This window comes from Rhodnius prolixus, unplaced genomic scaffold (genome assembly GCF_049639745.1).
Source record: "Rhodnius prolixus isolate KJV_2025 unplaced genomic scaffold, Rpr scaffold_12, whole genome shotgun sequence".
Lineage (NCBI taxonomy): Eukaryota > Metazoa > Arthropoda > Insecta > Hemiptera > Reduviidae > Rhodnius > Rhodnius prolixus.
This window is the reverse complement of record NW_027411635.1, coordinates 6,271,865-6,290,279: the sequence shown is the minus strand read 5'-3', so window position 1 is coordinate 6,290,279 and position 18,415 is coordinate 6,271,865. Positions and strand designations below refer to the sequence as shown.

Genomic DNA, 18,415 nt, shown 5'->3' with positions numbered 1-18,415 from the left:
AGGAGGTGATTGCAGAAACGAATGGCTATTTTTCAGACTTGGACAAATCCTATTATTCGGAAGGGATCAACTACTAGAGCAGCGTTGGACGAAGTGTATAAGCCTAAAAGGAGTCTATGTTGAAAAATAAAAAAGGTTTACCCCAAAAAATTAAGTAGTTTTTATTTTTGCACGGACTTTTCAAACGACCCTCGTATAATTCCCCTCGCTGTCACCAGGTGATCTACCATTTAATACTACTAAATTATTAGTATCACAAAGTTCTAAAAATTGTTCCCCTTTATGATTCTTGACCAAATCTTTAGAACGTTTTCTAAGTGAAAACAGAAATTCCGATGTAATTGACTCACCTATACATTACAGTCTCCCAGCAATACAATTTTTTTTTTTCAAAATAATTGATAAGAGTGTTTACTAAACATTCAAATTCCTCCGCCCAATTGCTAATGCCCAGATATAAAGGTAAAATATAAGACTCTAAATCGGAGATGGTTCCATGTTAAAGATTAATTTCATTCTCACAAATATTACATAAATATAAAACACACTGATTCTATTAATTCCATACAAACCACCCCCTTTCGCACAGCCGAACTTCGAATCCCTTTTTGCACTTAACCGAAACAATTTATAATCTCTAATATAATCTTCTACTTGACCAAAATCTTTTTCCTCTAAATGAGTTTCTAAAATATATCGTAACTGTTTCTATCAGTGAGACCTAGTACTGCGGCCAGTAACACGGAATTAACTCCTACATTGACCAGTTTGCCGCTGTTTCTGTCAATGAATACTATTACCACGGCCAGCGGTAGATAGCACACCTCCGGTCGCCCTAATTTACTAAAATAGAAGTGAGAACCTTTGGAAAAACACGGAATCATCTCCTACATTGACCAGTTTGCCGCTGTTTCTGTCAATGAATACTATTACCACGGCCAGCGGTAGATAGCACAACTCCGGTCGCCCTAATTTACTAAAATAGAAGTAAGAACCTTTGGAAAACACGGAATTACCTCCTACATTGACCAGTTTGCCGCTGTTTCTGTCAATGAATACTATTACCACGGCCAGCGGTAGATAGCACACCTCCGGTCGCCCTAATTTACTAAAATAGAAGTGAGAACCTTTGGAAAAACACGGAATCATCTCCTACATTGACCAGTTTGCCACTGTTTCTGTCAACGAGACCTAGTACGACGGCCAGAGGCAAATAGTACCTCCTAGGTCGCCCTAATTTACTAAAATACATGAGAAAACTTTTGGAAAAATACGGAATTGTCTCCTACATTGACCACTATGACGATGTTTCTGTCAATGAAACCTAGTAAGACGGCCAGAGGCAAATAGTACATCTCAGGTCGCTATAATTTACTGAAATACATATTATAACCTTTAGAAAACACGGAATCGTCTCCTACATTGGCCAGTCTGTTTCTGCGGTTTGACTAAGTCTTTAAAGATTCTATGCGGTAACGAAAAATAGTCATCTAAATGCTTCACTTTTCGAAAATTTGTTGTAATGATTCACTTATCAAGTTAAGTACTGGCTATGCTTTAATTTTTAGTAGAATCATGCTCCTTGTTTTTCGAGATAATTGATCCTGAGATTGGGTCGGATGAATTAAGCGAATCTCGATGTTCATTGTAAGCACTGGAAGACTGAACCACTATACAGGGTGAACCAGTAAGTAATGTCCATAGGCCTACTGTGTGTAGTACATCTAAAGTGGAGTTCAATGGCGTATTGGCCAACTTCATATTTTCCACTGTTCTTGAGTGACGTTACTTTAAATTTTTTTTCTAAAATTATTACTTTTTTTGCAATAAAAATGTTATTACTCAGTGTTTTAGTCCGAATTCGATTCTGATGACACGGTTAGAAAGACAGATAAATTTTCTAAAAATTGATACCATTTCGAAGCATAAGTTATTCTCCAAACAGCCTCAATCTTCCTCCGAATGCTGGAAAAATAAAAGTAATCGAAATTTTTGAAGAAAACTCATTAGGCCCTTATGTGATCATTATCAGACCTAGGTGCTGGCGCTTTTTATAAAAGTTTCCTTGTTTAATGGGCTTTCAAACGGTATATCATTTTCCAGGATTTCTTTTATCTTATGAGAAATTACGTTAGTTTTACAAGAAAACGTGTTCACGAGCACTCAACAGTGTTAGTTATCAAGTCTTTTTATTCATTGAAAACTCTTTTAGATGGACCAGTAGTCAATTTTTAAAGTAGATTGTCTTAAAATAAAGAAGTCAAAGGTTACAAATTGTACTTTAAACATTTACTTCTGATCTCTCTGAAATATTTGAGAAAATGTTAAGAAATATTTCAAACAAGGGCTATTTTTATAATCGAAGGTTTTCACTGAAAATTATGTTATTATATTATAAAATCAATTTTGTCCAAATTACTCGATAGAATATCTTGAACTTTCGGTTAACGAAAGTAGAAAACCTTATTTTTATACACACCAAATTTTATAAGAAACTGTTAAGTAAAACCAAACTAAGTTAAAAGACAGAGAGCGATCTTTACACATTGACATACACAACTGAACTCTGGCTATAAATTGTAATTTCGAAGCCACATAAATAAATAATAATAAATTATATTATTATAACAGTATGATGATGGAAGAAAAAGGCAACAAAACAAAACGAAAAATAGAATACAATAGTAAGGCAGCCAGCTCAAGTGATTGTAGATGAAAAATCAAATTGAAAAAGGTAAAATACTGGTTTAAAAAAGAATATTTAATATTTTAATTAAGTTGGCAAAACAGATATACCACTTTCAACTTGGACTTATTCTTTTAACATCTCTTCAAGTAAAGGTCTTACCGGTTTTGTACTTAACTTCTGTTAATTATAAAATTTAATTATCTTTGGCATAACTTGTTTTTTAAATTTATTCGTATCTAATAAAAAAGCTTGGTTCAAATCATATATAATGAACAATTTTTGTCATCAAAACTCAAGGTCAGGCGAATAATAAAACTGGGATGTTGTACTTGGCTAGAAACGTCTTGACAGACAATGCAGTGTGAGCCGGGCGCGTTGTCTTGATGGAGAACCCCGTGACTTGTTCTTCAAACAAATCGGGTCGTTTTTTCCTTTCTCTTTCACGGAGTTGAGCAAGCACCTCACGGTAGTAATGTTGATTAATTACAATCGATATTTTCACGTCCTTTTTGGACGTGGAAGGGCGACCCGGGCGGTCATCATCTCCGACGTCTTCTCGGCCATCTTAGAAACGCTTGAACCACTCAAAAACTCGCGCACGTGATTAACATTCATCGCCATAAACTTCTTTTAATAAAAGATAAGTTTCAGTAGCGGTTTTATCAAGTATCATGTGAAATTTCACGACAGTTTGTTGCTCTGCTACATGTGTAGTATCATGTTTTCGGCAAAACGAAACTAATACCTCTTACAGGTCAGACAGATTTCTCTGCAAACACGTGAGACTGCAAGAGAAGGCTTTACGCTGCACAGATGTCGGTCGTTAGGATTTGGCACATGCATAGTTCTTCTGTAGCAGCATCAGTCTCGTTAATTAATAGCCACACCCCCGTATGCCATTTTCTCAGTGCTGTTCTAAATATTTCATTTTTTATGGAAACCCAATTGAGTATTAACATTAAAGTAAATGAGACTCTAAAATTATAGTAACTTTCATTTAAAGGAAGAAAGTTTATTCAATTTTAGTCATAATTATGTTTTTTACGTATTAGGGATTACGTTATATTCTGGGCTTCAGCTTGTTGACAATTATAATAGGTTTTTAAAATTTTAATATCAAATTCTTCTCTGTGACTATTTAGGTACCTTTGATGTTAAACAAAAAATGTAAAAAATATTAGATTTGTCAACAAGCATCTATTCTCTAGGTTGGCAAAAAAGCTTGGCAAAAAAGGATTTAAAAAAATATTACTAAAAGCAGATGAGCGGCTGGCACTTAGATTTTCTCTTGTTAGGAGGTTCTTACAGCTCACTGTCCAGCAGTGCATTGCTTGTAAAAGCTTCGGGCGCCAATAACCCCAGATGTTGACGCGCCTTATATTATCAAAAATAATAATAATAACTATCTTGTACAAATCCAATATGTTAACAAATTTTATTACTTTATTAGTTCTTACAGACCGTTATTTTACGGACTTTACGCCTATCAAATTAAGTATCGCGGACGAAGGCAACTGGCAAACTTTCTAAAACTATAATTTTATTCTGGTAGCTATCCGAACCTAGTAACTGCCACAATACAACTTAGCTTTGTGGACCTAACCCTATCAGTTATCTTGGCGACTATTTTAATGTACTATAGAATCGTGTACCCTACGTGTGAAATCATGGTCTCATCTGTCATCCTCAGATAAAAAATGTCCAGCCTACCTTTAAACATTTCACTCTGATGAAGCTAATGCAGAAAGTGAGGAACGTACAATGCATTTAACAGAAATTGCACTTAATTTGTAGCAGTAGTGACTCATTCCGAAACATTGTGCAATAGTGCAATAAAAGGTATTGAAAATAGCTAATAAGATAGATCTATTTCTTCTTAACATCAATTTTTTTATAGTCGATGATAATATATTGAAAGGTGATTTGTGTTAAAAAGCAAACGACCTCAAATTAAATTGGGTTCTAAGAAATGAATTAGATAATTTCTGGATTGAATCGTTTCCGCAGTTATCCAAGAAAGCATTGTATATACTGATGTCATTTGCTCCCATTCTAAGCTGTTCGAGATGGAATTTTTCTGCACTAATGCATGTGGAAACAATGGTCACAAATTGCTTGAGTTCGAGCAAACAATATGCAATGAGGAATGGTTATTTCAAATTAAAGTATCGCATTTTAAAATAAAAATAAGAATAATTTAAGAATACAAAGCAAAAAAAGGTTGTTAACATTATGTAAATGGATTTTAATTTATTAAAATTATTGCAAATAATATAATTGGATTTTGTAAAATTTGTACATAATTTGTTAAAGTAAAATTTTGTCCAAATAGTACGGTATGAATCTAATGCTTATTTATTTAATTTTTATTGCATTAAAAGGCTGAGAATTTACGCACAAAAACCAAAATTTGTACATAATTTGTTAAAGTAAAATTTTGTCCAAATAGTACGGTATGAATCTAATGCTTATTTATTTAATTTTTATTGCATTAAAAGGCTGAGAATTTACGCACAAAAACCAAAATATGTATAATTTGATTTTGCCCCAGTGCATTAAATAAACTTTGGATTTTTGCTTGAAACAAAATTTTGAAAACAAAGTGAAAATTTTAAGAACCACTTTACAAAGTTTTACTTTTTAGAATTTTTACTGTACTTATCTATAATATTAAATTAATGAACAAAAAAAAAAAAAACACTGTTAGAATGCCACCTTAAAGTAAAGTCGAGTTTGTCAGAATGCTATTTAGCATTTATTTCGATTTTCAAAATTTAATACACTAATTTTGGGTGAAGTGGTAGTTGGATATCCTTTTGAGTACAGACTCATGAGAATCTTTAGTTCTTCTTGGGACAGTTATACATTGAATAAATGGATTACGTTTGTGAGGATCCAATCAATCAAATTAATTATATTATTTTAATTTGGTCTAATTTTTAGCTAAGGTTCCATAAAAATTGATACTTCCTCTAGGTGTTATTGTGTGAGTTTGTTGTCAGTTACAATACTATCGCAAAACACAATATAGTACAATTGTAAGTATTGTAAATCACAACAAATTTACGCAATAATGCAATGAAGAAGGTAATAAAAATGTGTCGAAAAATTAGAGTTGTTTCATTGATCAAATTTTCATTAATAACCAACAATTTAAAGACATCCCCTGTTAAATATTAATTAAGACTAAATATTTTTAAAAATACAAATTTGAGTAAAACTTGAAGTTTACTGAATAGATCTTTTAGTTTTCTTTTTTGCTGTTTTTTCCAAAATAGTTTTTCTTAAACTGAACATTTAACATATCCGAAATTTAACTTGTCTTTTTCGTTGAATTTTATGAGTGGTAAGGAAAATTCGTGCGACTATTTACAACAGTTTTATTCTTATTAATATAATCATTTAGGTCATTGGAACGGAGACTTTACAGAATACTTTGCCTCAGGACAGTGTTCTCTCATTATGAAAAACATTCTCCATCACCAGACAGTGAGCTGTAAGTGGCTCACTAGCAAATAAAAATTTCATTTTAACTAAAAATTATAATCTAAAGTGGAAAAATTTTAAACCGCTTTGACAATAAGTATACTGAAATTAGAGTAGAAATATTATTATATAAGTTTTAATAATTATTGCTTTTTCAAGCCCAAAGTTATAATATTTATTCTAAAAAAAATTTGTATGTCACTTTGGTCTAAATGTTTGTATTTTTTTTCCAAAACGACATAAGGTTTTAGTTTGATTAAGGCTAATAAAGTAATTTCGTTTGAGAAAAAAAAAAAAAATTGTAACTATTGAATAGTTTTTGTAAAACATAAGAGTACAATATAATAATAGAAAGAATAGTTCACCTTAGTTCGGGTCCATGTTTCGATATAGTTTGTTGAGGATAGATTAGCGAGTTTGTTGTGGTGCGTCGAGTCACTGTGACACTCGCGAGTACCAGCCAGACACTCAGGCAATGCCAGTCATAACACAACGAGGAACTCCCCTCTCCAGTTCGGAGCCAGGATGTGGCTAGGGTGTTCCATGATATTAGCGAGAGAGTAAAAAAAATTAGCTCCGAGTGAGAAAGAAGATTAGGCAGATTGAAAAGGGAATCATATTAATATTTAAGGTGCAAAATCTGGAGTAAACTTCTTAAAACTATTCCTTCACTTACAGCAATTAATTTATTTACACTGTATAGATTACAATATCCGGACATATCAATTATTCCTAGTTAAATAATAAAAGTGATGACAATATACGTTAATAACTTTATTAATTACACAATTAAATGTTCTATGTCAAAACGAAAAACCACTTATTTTAATACATAAATTAAAGGCACTGCCACTATTATATTTTTAATTCACTCCCACTGAGCTAAATATGAGTTTAAATTCTACTTTTGAGGATTTAAGGAACTTTAAGCATAAGTTCAACTTGCTTAATCTCACTTGCATTCTCCTTGGTCTATCGGCTTCCAGCATTGAACTGGACGTCTTTCTCATTTCCTTCACAACCCTTGCAACCTTCTTTTCATCGTTGCTTCATCCTTCTTCTTCCATAGAATCAATACTTTCAGTTTTTTCAAATTTCTTTTCTCCCATTATCTTAGCATTTATTTTATTTGCAACTTATTCTTGCTCTAATCCATCAATGCACTTTCATTATCAGTCAAAAAAAAAAAAAGTACAGTAATAATGCGTATTTTTTGCAGGTGGACGTCCAGTTAATTCGGATTTTTTTTTTATATACCACAGGTGTTGGCCTATTGTAAAGGATTATTTTATAAAACAATTATTTAAATGAATAATAATAAGTATTTTTAGTCGTGATGATGTAAGAACATAATACTCTGAATAAAATATTGGGAATTATAATGATAAAGAAGTTATTAGCAATGGTAAATTTATAACACAATTGTAAATACAACCTCTGTCACGTCAAGACATGTCTGATCCTGTTACTGCGCGTCTCCGTCCCACCTCCACAATTTTATTTATTTACCTTAACAAAAAACTTACAGTTTAAAAAGTTAAGTATAAGGGTTGATTAAACGCCAAAAGGTACACAAATCAGCAAGTATCCATCATTTCATTTATACTTCATTGATATTATTTAAGTAATTTTACTGCATTAACTTTTCCTTCACATTTTTAGAATTTATTAGATGTCACAGACCCTTATGCTGGCCATTTTCATCTACAAAATGTTTGTTCAACACTGTAGACTATAGATTGTAATGTCTATTTATCTATAATAATCAAACTATTAATTATAGGTTAAAAAGGGAAAAAAATATGAGGCTAAAAAATTCAAAACCTTTTTTAAAAAATGCTTGCATCAACATACATCAATGATTTTGTATATTTTATTTTTAAATAAAAATGTCGGTTTAAGTTCATTCTTCGATTAAAGTAATTGTTATTTTATGTAGTAGTCAAACTTTTGTAACAATAGGTAATAATTATCTGGCTTTATCGCAAATAATATAGTTTTCTTCAATTACATTCTCAATAGTGTTCTTCCCAAAATGTTGTATTTATGTAATATAAAATAAATATTAAATATAAAATTCCGAATCGAATGACACCTCATTCATGAAAATCGGTTCTCGCGTTTAGGCGCTACGCAGTTTACAAAAAAGGTAACAACAAGAACAAGAACAACAACAACAATTTTTGAAAATGCCGTTTTTGCTCATTTTCAGCAACTTTTTTCTCGAAATCAAAAAGAGAAAAAAATTGTCAAAGTTGGGTGTTTTTCAACGTTACGCTTTTTCGTGCAGTTTTTGACGATCAACCCTTACACAACTGTCCTACCGGGCAGTTTTAATTTGTTGTACAAGTGTTAAATTCAATTGCAATTGCTTCAAGAGGTTGTGTCTATGCGCCTGACTCTTTTTGTTATTTGTGGTAACCTTACGGTTAAAAAACAACGAAGAAAATTTTGAATTTAAAATGGAGGAAGCAGAAAAACAAGCATGGAAAGCCTTCAAGGAAGTAGTTACTAAGTTTTCTTGGCCACAAAAAAAAGATGAAGATTAAAGAAAATATTGTAAAGAATATGTTAGAAAAATTTAAAAATTTAGGCTGTAACATGAGTTTAAAGGTGCATTTTTTACATTCGCACTTTGACTACTTTCCTGCAAATCTTGGTGCAGTAAGTGAGGAGCAAGGGGAAAGATTCCACCAAGGTGTAAAAGAAATGGAGAGGAGATACCAAGGAAGATAGCATCATAGCATCATTCTACTGTTGGATGTTGAAAAGGGACGACCTGCTTCGAGGCCACCGAAGAAAAAGTACCAAAAGGAGCAAGGAAATGAAAAGGTAAAGATTCTACAAAGACTTTTAAAGAAGAAAGTAATATTTTACTGAGCATTTTCATTATATTTAATTGCTTTTTAAAGTAATTTTACTTGTCGTATCACTTGCAAATAAAATCTAATTTTAAATATTATTGTTTTTTCACAATTTTTTTTTGTAAAATGTGAAGCGATTTTGTGAAAAATTCTTACGTAATGGTGGAAAATGGAGTTCATATTTGGATTTAGCGCACAAAAATACATAAAAATCAAGTATTAAATTTAAAACAATTTTTCAAAAGTTAAATAACGCAGGCCTGTGGTATCACTAAGGAACGGATTTTTATGTATTTAAAAATGCCAAATATTTAATTAAAATATGCATTTATTTTCGACAATTATGTGGAAAATATGTGATTTTCTTAAAATATTTTCTGGAATATTTAAGTAAAATGGACATTTTTTTTATGAAAATAGAATTTTGGGGGGGGGGCAAGTTATAATTATTTATACAAGAAAAGAACATTTTTACAATTTATAATAATTTATTAGGAACAAAATAATTTGTTTTTACAAGTTACAATGATTTATACAACAAAGAACATTTTTACTATTTATAAAAAGATGTGTTAAATTTTCAATTTTGAAAACTTCACTCTTCGAAATTGTTTGCAACCACATGAAATTTCAAATGTTAGAACGTAAAGTGACGACGATCTGGGCGTAAGATGGACTTGTAACGACTAAAAGATCGTTCAACATCTACAGACGTTATATCGTAGGTGCCTTGCTGAAAGAAGTTATCTCGTTGGTTGTAAAGGGTACACGATGTTCTGAGGTGACTTCTGTTCCACTAATAATATCAGAAATCTGGCAGATGGTCTCCCACCCTTTGTTCTTGCTCAGTACTTCTACCAGTTTTGATCTGATCAGATCTCCCTTACTCCCAGGTATCCCTTCCACCTTTTCGATGACTTTTTTAACGTTGGACACGTTTTCTGTCAGTCGAACATTTTGGGACTCAAGTTGGGTCACTTCGAAAAAGTTCTGCTGGAAACTCGCGAAGATATTTAGCAACCATTTGTTTGTTTGAGGCCGATGTTCGTGGCATTTCACCCAAAAAAGAATACACTAAGTGACCGAACGAAATGAATTGGTCACTTCAACGAACGAGCTGAAAGAACAGACAACGTCAGACAACCTCAAAGAACTAACAAGTGCCCGTCACTGTTTAGCAGCATTCTGTGTAAATTACAATAACCATTGTAATGCCCTACAGTCTGTGGTTCACAGTTCCTGTCAACCACCTCCCAATTATGAAAATATGCCCAAAATGAAAAATATGTTGAAATTAAAACTGTCCGGTAGGACAGTTGTATAAGGGTTGACCATCAAAAACTGCACGAAAAAGTGTAACGTTGAAAAACACCCAACTTTGACAATTTTTTTCTATTTTTCTATAAAAGATAAAATTCCCAAATTTTCTTTATAATATAGGGCAAATCCTCCTTTATAACTGTAATTTTTTTGCAACCACCTAGATCTAATAGGTTTCGAGAAAAAAGTTGCCGAAAATGAGCAAAAACGGCTTTTTCAAAAAATGTTCTTGTTCTTGTTCTTCTTCTTGTTCTTGTTCTTGTTGTTGTTCTTGTTGTTACCTTTTTTGTAAACAACGTAGCGCCTAAACGCGTGAACCGATTTTCATGAATGAGGTGTCATTCGATTCGGAATTTTATGTAGATGTGCCTTTTGGGGGTCTCGACGCTGTACATCGAATGGGAGAGGAGTTAGCCCCCTTTATGTAAGGCCCCCTCCAAAATTATTATTACTAATTACTCTGTAAATCTTGGCCCGATTTTGATAAAATTTGGTAGGATGATAGGGTTAGGGCTCCCCTACCTAACAATAAAGCGACGATCTGCTCTTACACTTGTTAAGGGGAAGTATAGCAATCGTTTCAAATTATCGACACGTGAACCGATTTTCATGAATGAAGTGTCATTCGAATCGAAATTTTGTACAGATTTGTACTTTAAAAGTCTCGACGCTATGCCTCATAAGGAGGGGAGTTCGCCCCACCCAAATAAGGCCCTTTCTAAAACTATTATTACCAATATTTCTACAAAGCTTAGTCCGATTTTGATAAAATTTAGCACGAAGAAGTGATTAAAGCTCCTCTATGTGGCTGTGAAGTGCCATCATGCTCTTACACCTACTAAGAGGAAGTACTGCAATCGTTAAAATTATCAATGAGTGAACCGATTTACATCAATGAATTGTCGTTCGATTCAAAATCTTTGCCTTTTAGGGAGAAGTACTGTAATCGCAGTTTATTTTTCTTGCTCCTCTTAAAAGGAAGTACTGAAATCGCAGTTTAATTTTGCTATTTACGTACAAATACCTTCCTATTTTATTCAAAACGCTTTCTCAAAAAAATGGTTATTGAGGATGGTTTGGGGACCGTAACTATAATCATTCTTTAAAAAGATCTCTCCAGTGGTAATTACGGTTCCGATTTAACACCTTATCAGGTTATAATGATAGAATAGCTTATTCCAAATTTTAAAAAATCTGTAAAGCAGACGTAACTTTGCAAATAGACAAAAAGGAAAATCTATCCAAAAGGTACAAAAATCTCCTTAACAAAAACTTACAGTTTTAAAAGTTAAGTATAAGGGTTGATTAAACGCCAAAAGGTACACAAATCAGCAGTTCCCAACATTTCATTAATACTTCATTGATATAATTTAAGTAATTTTACTGCATTAACTTTTCCTTCACATTTTTTAGAATTTATTAGATGTCACAGACCCTTATGCTGGCCAGTTCATTCATAATATTTTTTTATTATAATTATGATAAAATGAGTGATGAATTATTCTGAGTAGTCACATATACATGCATGTTAAAGTAGAAAAAAACAAAGTTAGAGTCGGCCACTTTTTAAATTTCAATCACGGAGGATTCAAAACAATATTTCAGTCTTAAATTCGTCTTACCGAAATATTCGTGAGCACAAATAACATACATTTAATAACAAGTAGATTATTCAACAATATTTACTCATTTCTCAATTGTAATTTAATTTAGTCCCCCTAATTTTACTTATGGTAAAATACTGGAATAATTAGCTGTCCTAAAAATATGCATATCTTTATTTTCTTTATTTTATATTACATATATATAACATTGTGGGAAGAACACCTAGATTGAGAATGTAATTGAAGAAAACTAGATTATTTGCGATAAAGCCAGATTATTTATTACTTATTATTACAAAGTTTGACTACAACATAAAATAACAATTACTTTAATCGAAGAATGAACTTAAACCAATGATTTTTATTTAAAAATAAAAATAAATGCATAAAATTATTGATGTAAAAAAAGTTTATGAATTTTTTAGCCTCTTATTTTTTTTATATTTTTTATAACGTTTTCTTTTTCACCTGTGATTAATAGTTTGATTATTATAGATAAATAGATATTACAGTCAATCTAAGTTAAATGGTGTGCTACTTGAGTAAATATTTTGTAGACGAAAATGGCCAGCATAAGGGTCTGTGACATCTAATAAATTCTAAAAAATGTGAAGGAAAAGTTAATGCAGTAAAATTACTTAAATTATATCAATGAAGTATTAATGAAATGTTGGGAACTGCTGATTTGTGTACCTTTTGGCGTTTAATCAACCCTTATACTTAACTTTTAAAACTGTAAGTTTTTGTTAAGGATATGTACATATTTTGATTAAATATGTAGAAATATTTATTTATTTTAATCAAATATGTATAAATATGCGATAACATCCAAATATGTGGAAATATGCGAAATAAAAGTAGACTCAAACGGCTTAAAAAGTGTCAGTATGAATACTTGTAGTTGAAAAACGTCTGTAAATTGCCTAGAAAAAAATATGTAAATACATACGAATCCGTTCCCTAGTTATCAGTGTTTGATTGTCTTTTTTAACTTAATTCTATTCTATTTCTTCATGAACTTCCTTCTGATCTGTTATTCTATCGTTTTAGTTTTTCAGTTTGCCCTTTGAAAAATTGATCACCATCAACAAATCTCTTTTTGTGAGAGTAAGCTCTTTCAACTACAGAAACTAGCTAATCTTCCATTGCTTCATTAGATTCTTCGGGAAGATGTGATGTCTCCAGCTGATTCATTCGTCAGCTGTCGTTCTAGTCTGGTTATAAGTAGCACCATTACATCTTCGTATTCGAACGTTTCCTTACTCTCCTCTTCTAGCGCGCTTTCATAGAGCTCAGGAAGGTTCTTTTCTTTTGGCATCGTAACTCTCCTAGCACCGATAAAATTGGTATCTCAGCCGAGGGCACTATTTCCTTGGATAAAAATTGGTTGCTTCTTGTTTCTATACCACTAGTTGTACTCGGTACGTTTTTATAATAAAAAAAACTATTATTAAATATAATATGTTTATTAAATATACGTTAAAAGCTTTTTTTACCTGTTTCTACGTCAGAACAAAAACCCTCTAATTTTAAATTAAGTTACTGTCTTAGTAATATTTTAATGATTCGGGGTTAGTAAAGTAAATAAAATATTTACTTACAAATCGATTAATAATTATTTATTAAAAAAATCTGATTAAAAATAATGTTTCTCAAACATAGCACTTATTCAGTTATAAAAATCGTTCTTGCGAACTTTTTATAAATTATTATAATTATTTCTAATCATGATCAATCATGGATATGAATGGCTGAGTTAATTTTCAAATAACGTTTAGGCAAGCGAGGATAACAATTTACATGGACAGCAGATATGGTTTCGAGGATATTAGTAACATCTGCAGGAATTACTCTAAAAATCTATTTGATCAAAATAATGTGATGTAAAGTTTTTTGGGTGTCTTTTTTTGGTGTCTTCGAGCCGGAACGCTCCGGAACGTCGTTCCGGTACTTCTTTTTTTTTGGACAGGAACGCGTTCCGGAACTAAAGATGATTTCTGTTCTAACGAAAATTGGTTGACATGTTTAAAAAAAATTACGTGAATACAATTTTCTACACCTGGTCGCTTGGAGGTCAGATCCAGCTCTGAATTCTCTAATTTATGTAAGTGTAAGTCTTGTAGGTGGTTATTATTGCATTGAATGATGACAGAAAATAATTTAATAAATGAATTTTGAGTATTAGATCCAACGGATATTGAAACTGACGACGGAGAAAAATGAAATCGAGTCGTTATGCACCAGATTTAATTTAATAACATCAACAACTCGATGTATCAATGCGTTTAGAGATTATATTGTTCAGCAGATGACAACAAAATAAAGAAAGTTCAACCAAAAGATCCTGAACATAATCAATCCTATTTGGCAGTAAGGGGCAATTGGCAGGAAAGTGCATGTCTATGCATCTCTAGTGGTGGAGGCCATTTCGAGCATGATCTGTAATATTAATGAGGAGTAAAATTTATAATAAAATAATACTTTTCTTCTTATTCAATCAAAAAAAACCTTTATAATATTATCATTTTGAAATTTCTTATAAGAATCATGTTTTCATTCATAACTTCTAAAATATCGCTCACAAAAAAAAAACCGTTCAAGTAAATTTTTCTTTAAAAAAAATAGAGGAATCAATTTCTGAAATAAAAACCGCACCTTCCCATTTGAAAAAATGAAGTTGGTGCCTGTATCTCGCTTCTGGAAGTACCGAAAAAAATTTACAAATTAAATTTGGATTTCTAACAAAAAACTAAGGGAACACGTATTTTTTAGTTTTTTTTCTAGCTATCTTAGTTTCCGAGAAAAAGTCGTTATCCATATAGCTTGGGACACCCTGTATATACATAAAATGGGGTCTGCAATGATTTTCGCTTTCTTTCCTTTTTGGTTCATAAAAAAATATTTAAAAAAATTAAAGTATATAATATATATACCTAAGCGTTCCGGTAAAAAAATAATTTACAGGACACCCCTGGGTAACAGTGGACGTAGGTTTGCAGGCTAATGAAACTGTACACATTGTGGCTAAACAGGCTTCACAAGATTTAAATCTGGGAAAAGTGGAACAGCAAAGTTCTTCAATCTAATATAATATCTTAAAGGAATTTTTCCCCAGTATAGGATTGCAGAGAAAAAGCCTCTTTTCAGCCTGGGCTTCGACAGCCAGGGCTATAGCCTAACAGCATTGCAGTAACGTCACTCTATGTCAGAATCTGATTTTCCAACAACACTTTAAACTTCTACAGTTTTTAACACTACCCCCAGATTTGTTAATCGGTATTAAAAAAAAGAAAATTTGCAGAGTTATGGGATTTCACCCCTGTTAAATGATAGGTAGAAGAGAATATTAAGTATTAATTAGGTACTAGAAGAGAATCGTAGAAAAACAGATGGAATGCGATCCGATGCAGTAAGGTTTGCTAACGTCATTGGAATTTATCTGTGATAAATTTCCATTTTTTGTTATCAAGATGCAGTTAAAATTACAATTGGTAAGATATGTGTTTAAATCATGAACAATATGATGTTTTTCATTGCTATAATTATTTTCAAAGCGCTGAGCAAACAAATTATTTAAACTCTAATGGTTGCCATTAAGCTTTATGTTGGGGAAATCTTTTTTTTTTATTATTATTAATAGAAATGATATATGTAGTTCTAAAAACTATGCAGTAATTTTAAGCAATTGTAGTTTGACCATAACGTTTCTTATCTAAATGTAATAACAGAAGAATATAAAAGAAAGAAACTGGAAATTTTGCTATAAAATTTACCATAAATACTACAAAATTTAAGTACAAAATACATAAAAAGAAGGCCAACATATTTGCGGATAAATTTAATTGGGAATTCCAACAGCTCAGCAATCTTTAATTTCTTCAATGTCAAATTACGACCGATTTTATTTTCACTTCAGTTATTAATTTTTTCTCCCAGTTAGTAGGTTATTGCAAAGACATATTTCAGTCTGAAATACTTCTCTTTTCTTTTAAATAAACTTTTTCAAACTGCACGGGATCCATTTTATTATTATCTTCAAAGAATACCAAAATACATCAGACATGACCTTTTTTTCTTCATTTTGATTTTATTTTACTATTATTATTCATTTGAGAAGTGGCTGTGTTCTAACACGCCTAGCATACTTAATCTATTAAATTAAATTCCTTAACATAGCTATAATAATAATAATAATAATAATGTATAACTATGTAATTTTTGACTTTCATATTGCCAAACTCCATGCTTCAAGACAAATCCTATCCTATTCCGAAACTGTTGGAATCACTTTTGTGTACAATTATTAACAAACAATTTAGTAACCTTTCAGGATGCTCGACTCTTCGAATTTATAGACATTACAAGCTATGTACTCCTTTCGCGATGGTTTAGAAGTTAATTACATACATATGTGCTCAGACATTCATAATATTTTTTACCTTAAATCGGCCTGCTAAGTATTTGCCTACAATTGAAAAGGCCAAATAGCGAGTTAGTTACCAAATGGCTACAATTTTGCAATGATAATTTTGAATTTCACTTAAATTCGACACAAGACTAACCTGGACTCGCCCACATTACACTGAAATTTGGGCTACTCTTAAAACTCTCGAGACAGCTCTGCCCTTTAATTCACTGACAAACACCTCTTAGACCTCATCTCTGTACAATGTTGTATAGATCTAAACTCTGGTCATTTCTATGCAAAGGGCGCTACTCAAGACTGCAACGAATAAGCTGTAAGTTTTCCAAAAGTAAAGTGTTGCTAATCGCATTAGGAGCAGAGTTTCAGACGGAATGAACAAATCCACTGGGGGCTAAAGGTATCCATAATAAATAAAATAAAATAAAGGACAAGAACCACTTATATTTAAAGAGAACTAATCTCAGAAGCTGGATAACACCAACGACACGGAGAGAAAACAGATCTGCAACGACAAAAACTAAAACAATCACAGGACATACTACTAAACATTAATCATTTTAAATAAAAACTTTGTGTTTGCATTTTGTTGTATTTCTCAAGGCAGAAACAAACTGCCTGAAAAATTAAGACTTTTTTTTTCTAAAAAAAAAAGAAAAAGCAATCTTGACTGGTCACAAATATGTTATTTTATTTTTTTTATCACAAGCTTGTCAGCTTAAATTGTAAGTATATTCAGATTTGATATCTAATATCTAACTGCCGCTATCAGATCCGACGATAAACTTTTGGACAAAATCAAACTGAAAGTGCCACTTTACTGATATTTTTTTGAGATTTTTATTGACTAATAATCATTTACATGAGCATTGCTGGTAGCTACAGATTAGGTCATCCTAATAATAAGTGTGTAAAAAATTCAATATTATTATATTATTGTATGATATTATATTATATATATTATTATTAATATGTGTGTGTTTAAAAACACTGGAAAAAGTCGCAATTCTGTGCTAGATTAAAGTAAATTTTAATCTCAAAGAAGCTTTTATCAGAACAGGGCAGAATGTAACTTATTACTAGGATGTAATATTAGTGGGGCAAAAAGACCAACAAAGAGTCGGTTAGATTTACCTAAAATAGTAATTTTTAATGTCAAAGAACGATTTACTAGTGCATTGAAGGCTGTTGCAGACTGGGTTAATTCAACTCAAGATTTCAGATCACTTTTTCATTAGTTTAAAAAAATTCATTGAATAACTGAGAATCCTAGCCTATTTGGTACAAAAAACAAATTATTAACTCAAATAATTATTTATTAAAACTGAGCCTGATGTAATAGACAGCCATCTTTACATCAAAATATAGGAATTTCAGCCTATATTCACCTAATTAATAATGATTTCAAATAACTAGTTACAGACGGAATGCTTGTTTTTACAGACTGGATAATCATTATTTTATAATAAATGAGTAAAAAACACTGGAATACTTCAGATTTCCGCCCTACATTGAACTAAAAACTGTTATTTTAATCGAAATAATCATTTACACGAGCAGAAATGATTTTTATCGTTTGGGTCGTCCTTTTTTTCATAATAAAGGAGTAAAAAAAAACTGGAAAAATTCAAAATCCTGGCCTGCACTGGACTAAAAATAATTATTTAATCTCAACTATCCCTTCACTAGAACAGGGTTAGATATATTTTATTGGGTCGTCACAATATTAGTAAATAAAACTATAAAAAAGAAAAGTCGGTATTCTGGTCTATATTCACTTGAAATAGTGATTTTTAATGTCCTATAACTTTTTAAAATAACTATTTACTAGAGCAATGCTGGTTGTTATAGACTGGGTCGTCCTTACTTCATAATATAAGATAAAAAAAAAATTGGAAAAATTCAGAATACCGGCTTAGATTCACCTAGATAGTTTATGATGACTTTTGATGCCAGATCACTATTTACTATAATAGAGCTAGATGGAGCAGACTGTGTCGCCCTTCATTCATAGTGTATGCTTAAGTAA

General features: G+C 31.5%; 1 protein-coding gene across 2 annotated transcripts in view; it reads right to left on the bottom strand.

Annotated features, from left to right (window-relative positions):
- The window catches only part of Gat (sodium- and chloride-dependent GABA transporter), a 42,407-nt gene extending 35,708 nt beyond the window's left edge, over positions 1 to 6,699 (bottom strand). The window contains exon 1 of one of the 2 annotated variants that reach the window (XM_074143122.1): positions 6,541 to 6,699. The gene's annotated coding sequence lies outside the window, so the exon portion shown is untranslated. The remainder of the gene's footprint in view (positions 1 to 6,540) is intronic. The other variant, XM_074143124.1, reaches the window with a different exon arrangement.
- Positions 6,700 to 18,415: the final 11,716 nt, after the last annotated feature.